The sequence below is a fragment of the Myripristis murdjan genome, chromosome 13 (assembly GCF_902150065.1).
Source record: "Myripristis murdjan chromosome 13, fMyrMur1.1, whole genome shotgun sequence".
Classification (NCBI taxonomy): Eukaryota; Metazoa; Chordata; class Actinopteri; order Holocentriformes; family Holocentridae; genus Myripristis; species Myripristis murdjan.
Genome location: NC_043992.1, coordinates 14,869,376 through 14,874,626, shown reverse-complemented (window position 1 = coordinate 14,874,626; position 5,251 = coordinate 14,869,376).

The following is a 5,251-nucleotide window of genomic DNA, read 5'->3' as shown; positions in this document are numbered from 1 at the left end:
CAAAACATACGAAACAACTGAAGAAAAGCGGGAGGGGTTTGAGACAAGAGGGGGAACGTTCACTTCCTCTCCTCGTCGAAGACACAAGGTAGGCCGAAGCCAAGAGAGAGCTGCTTCTGATCGGCGTCAGCCCCACTGGAACGCCGTCACGGGCCAAAACCGAGAGAAAAATGAGTGACGCTGTTTATGTTTTGTCTCTTGGCAAAAGATTATCGTAACACAAACACGAGGAGTACCATAAACACTTGTCTCTCCGCGCTCCTGTCTCTCTCTCCTCGTGCTATGTGGCTGGCAGCTATATGACAGTAATGACCCTCGCTGCTCTCCTGCAGTGTAAACGTTAGAGAGGAACTAATGAACAGTCGAACCAACGGACAAACAGCCTGTGGACGTCAGCCTCTTCCAAAGCACAAACCAAACTCCCTCCCTCCGTCCAGCATTCCAGCAGCAGGACAGAAAGAGTGAGAGAGAGAGGGAGAGAGGGAGAGAGAGAGAGAGAGAGAGAGAGAGAGGAGGAGGAGATGTGGAGAGAGAGAGAAAGCCTGTTGGAGACGGGAACAGGTCACTTTACTACCACTTTAAACAAGTTTTATAAACTTTATCACCATGAGTTATGATTTTTTCTTTTTTTCCTTTTTTTTTGAGAAAGAGATGGTGCCATCCTTGGGATATTGAATTTTTATTTGAAAATTACATAGATTATGTATCATGATAATATTATTTAACCACTTAGAATATATCCAAATAGATTTATTTATCTTTGCTGAATGGGTTGGTCGGGGATTGGTGTTACTGTTTTTTTTTAGATGTATAAATTGTCTGTCTTTTTGTTTTCATTTTTATTATTATTATAATTTTTTAAGATTTTAACTAATTTCTCACTGATGGAAGTGAATGAACTGTATGGGGCGGGGATAGAAAAGTTTATGGGTTTTGTTTTCTGAACTTGCTGAGGTTGTGCAACTGATTTTTGCTAGCATTTAGGAACACTTTGTTTTCAAGGAGACAGGACATTTCAAGGAGATAGGAAGCTTTCTCCAGTAACTGTTCTCAAGTGCAACACGCTGCAGCTGTTACCCAAAACCTCAACATGTTAAGTGAGAAAAACGTAGCTATTAACAATCTTGGTTTACTTTATTATCAATTGCACAACCCCAGGCAATTTAAAAGGCCTCTGAGCCGTTTGAAAAAGGCATGTTTACACAAGATGGTGTTTCCTGAATGATCAAGCTGTTATCTGATGAGCGGTTACTCTCTGAAGACAGTAGTGTTTTTGAATCTCAGTGGTTTTAATTTTGCATTTCTCTCCTGACTGGCGATCAGCATGCATGCCTTGTAAGAGAAAAGAAAAAGAATGACAAGAAAGAAATAGAAAAAGACGACGATGACGGAGAGCTTAATGTTGCACCTTGATTCTTGCAGACAGGTGGGAGAGTGGCAGACTGATGGAGCTCAAGCTGAAGAAAAAAAAAGTGTGTCAGACCCGGAGCAACACACACACACACACACACACACACACACACACACACACAACCACCCACACACACATAATTTAACTGAAGAAACTGTCATACTACAAGCCTATGAGATCAGATGTAGGGGAAGATTGGATTTGTGGTGTGTGGTGTCCTTCAAAAGTAAATTAGAGCACTTAACCAACACACACACACACACACACACACACATTCCCCGTCTTCCCTAGAAACCAATAAACTGGTTCCAGCTCAGCAGAAGTTTGCTGGACCAGCACACCATCCTCCTGCTCATGACACACACACACACATGCACACACAGGGCAGTTTGTGTAGAGCCTAGCTATTATCACTTCAGTACATCTTCATTGTTTCTGGCCCACAAACATTGATATGAGGGTGTTCAGGTACTGTGATAGTGTCTTGATTATTATCAGCCGACTCAGGAATAGTTCCTCAATGCTTCTTACACCTGATCCAAGTATAGCTGAGGCTAAATGTCAAGCTGCTCTATGTGTGTGAGTGTGTGAGAGTGTGTCTCTGCATACATGTTCTCCCTTCACTGTCCTATAATCAATCTGGCAAGCCCATTCTTGAAAGGTGTGTTAACCCAACAGTGTGTTGCAGTGACTATAATGCGACCTGTAACACATCCACATTCAACACTTTCACCGACTGAGAACAGAACTGAACTGTGAATCCCAAGCACAAGTAATTTTAAATTAAAATACATCTGAGCACTGTGCTTTTACAGATAATGTAGCAGAAAGCCCACCATTTATGTCTCAAGTATTACAGGGTATTTTATCTAACGCCTTACTGTAGCTCACATGGAGCATAGCACTGTCACTGCAACAGTCCAGCTCCTGCAGGGACCACCCATGCTAAAATGGTGTATATTTACATTTACAGTGCATTTAAGACATCAAGCAAGTGGCAGATATATTACACCAAAATGCAGCTGTCTATTATTTTGTTTCCAAGACAAAGAAACGTTTTGAGAGAAGCTGTTGCTCTTTGATTATGAGGGACTGACACTAAAACCATGTTTTAGTTAGGTTTCATGTTTTTTAAGGACTTCTAGCATTCATGTTCAACACCAAACCTCAAACTGGACCCAGGCATGCAGGGTTGTGTTTGAAGTGTTTCAGGGTGTTTCAGGGGGTCAGTCCTGGCAAGGTTTCAGTTAACAGTTGGCACACCAAATCCCCTCAACTCTCTCACTGACTCCATTCACGCCTACTGTTATAAGCTCTGTGATTCCTACAGGTGATTATCCCCAGATTTAGACCCCTCCGAGGCTCTCTGGTGTTGGTGGAGTCCACAGTATGTACAAAGTAGGACAGATATGCTGACAGGCATGCTGTGAGGCCTAATAATAGCAGTTAAGACTTTGCCACCCCTAAGTTGTGCTTCTAGTGAGGGCTTAAACTCTGACCTGAGGTAGAGGTGTACAGCACTAAATCTCTTCACCAAATAGAACAGTCATTGCTGCAGATATCTTATCTTATCTAAAGATAGATTCATACATGCTAAATTCCTACATATGTATGTTCATACAAGAATCAAAGAAAGAGTGGATTTTCTCGTTACCTCTGGTCTAATTTAGGCTGTAGACACAAACAGATTCAAGAACACACACATTACCAGGATGTAAAGGGTCATGAACCTGTCTTGATTTTCTATGGTTTGCATTTATCAAGCATCAATTACTGATTCACAGCTCCTTACAACTAAACTGCTCTGAGCTACACTTACATTGCCAGTGGGTGTGTTGCTTCCTAAAGTGAGAACTGGCTCCAGTTTTTCTAACAGTCCACTACTCCCCACGGTCTACTTTTCTATTTGTCAATGTGAAATGAATTATGGAACCTTTTTTTTCTCATTTGTTTATCTTTCTGATGTGTGGATTCATTTTGTTGTCTGTTGCTTTTTGTACAGTGACATATCAAACAAAAAAAAAAAAAGAAAAAAAATTTTCTATGTGAAGGAACAAAAAAAAGTTTTCATTGTGAAAAACCAAGGGTAGAGTGTTGAAATATAAGACTAGCAGAAAATGCATTATATTTCCTCCCTTGCCAAAGTGATATGCAAAATTACAGTAATTTTCAAAGACTTTGTTTTCTAACTGCATGTGTAATGGCTAGAATAAGCATGTTTCTACATTTTCTTCAACTGAAACTTTAAAGAAAGATGTCTTTTAGTCCAAAACTTTGGAGATAAGCTATGTCTTGATGCCAAGTATCTGTAACACCCAACTCTTCAGACGGTACAGTACAGAGCCAAGCAGACAACACCAACTCAGTGACATTTTCAGCTACCTATTTCTATTTATTAGTCTAACTTTTCCTCCAAACTTTATACCTAAAGAAATGTATACTTTATAGAGACCTATATATTGTACTGCAGCAGATATTTTCAATTTGTAAGCCAATGAGTTAAGTGTACAAGCCTACAAAACTGAGTGTGTAGGGTACACAGGAGAACAGTAATACAGGCTGGAGGTTGAAATCTGTCCACCTGACATCAGAACATTCCAGGTTTACTTCCCCAGCACAGTGTCTAATTATCTCATAAGTTAAAACCTCTTAACATGTCAATTAAGACATGATTAAATCCTCAATACAGCCCTATTAAGGCACAATGGCAATATACTGAAGGTGCTGTAACAAGAAGGGACACGGTACACTGACAACCAACTCAGGAAAGAAAACAATGCTGATCTTTTACAACAAAGCTTTCTATGAAAATAACAGTATTAGTAATCATAATATAATAATAATGATGAGTATTTCTATGGTAACATGCAACAAATGCTTTTATAGGAACAGCATTAACACAGGTATGCATACTTTCCATATAGCATCAAAATTTGTACTGTAAGCCAACCCCATAAAATCTTCTACTAGCCTTTTGGTGCTGCAGACTTGTTACCAAAAAATTAAGATTAAAAACATGGCTAATGAAGAAGCTAATATATATAACCAATGGCCACAAATAAGCTTTGGATTAGTCAAGTGATTTCAGAGACATTCCCTTCTCTCCAGCATACTAGTGCCTAACAAACTAATCATGTAGCAAAGAAGGCCGCCTCAAAAACAGGCTTTAATGATCAGGTTTCATGGTCAGCAGCAAAGCTGTAAGCTAGTATACATAGAACAAATGGAAAAGCCCATTTATCCTGTCCATAGTGGATAAACTGTCAGCGACAAATATCATTTTCAAATACCACACTTCCCTCATGCTAAAAAAAAAAAACAGTAGCAAACAAACTCACTCCTCAGGAAAGCAACATTTAAATGAGTGGTTACATTTATTAACATAAAGATGACCCCAAAAAACTACAATAATGTTGTGTATACAGCCATCAATAGAGTCTTAGATTAATTTAGTAACCATATTATGTAGCCAATCCAGAGGGCTGGTAGCTCTAAAACATGCTGGGTGAAGACTTTGTCATATATAGCTGACTTGAAATGTTCAAGGGCTTCTAACTTCCCAACTTAAAAGCCATAATTATGAAATAAATAAATAAATAAATAAATTGTTGTAAAACTTGACATGGCACATTACTTAGTAAATTCATTCTGTAAGTCAAGTTAGCCAAACAACTCTGGTGACAGAGTGATGAAATCACTCATTAAATGACCCAAGGTTAATCACATTGCTATCCAGTCAAGTAGTTGATATATTTTGCATTGCATTTGAATTGAAAAATTAGGAAACATTCTCAGATGGAAGGCTTCTCACTGTATTTAACCGAATGAGAAATGTTTATG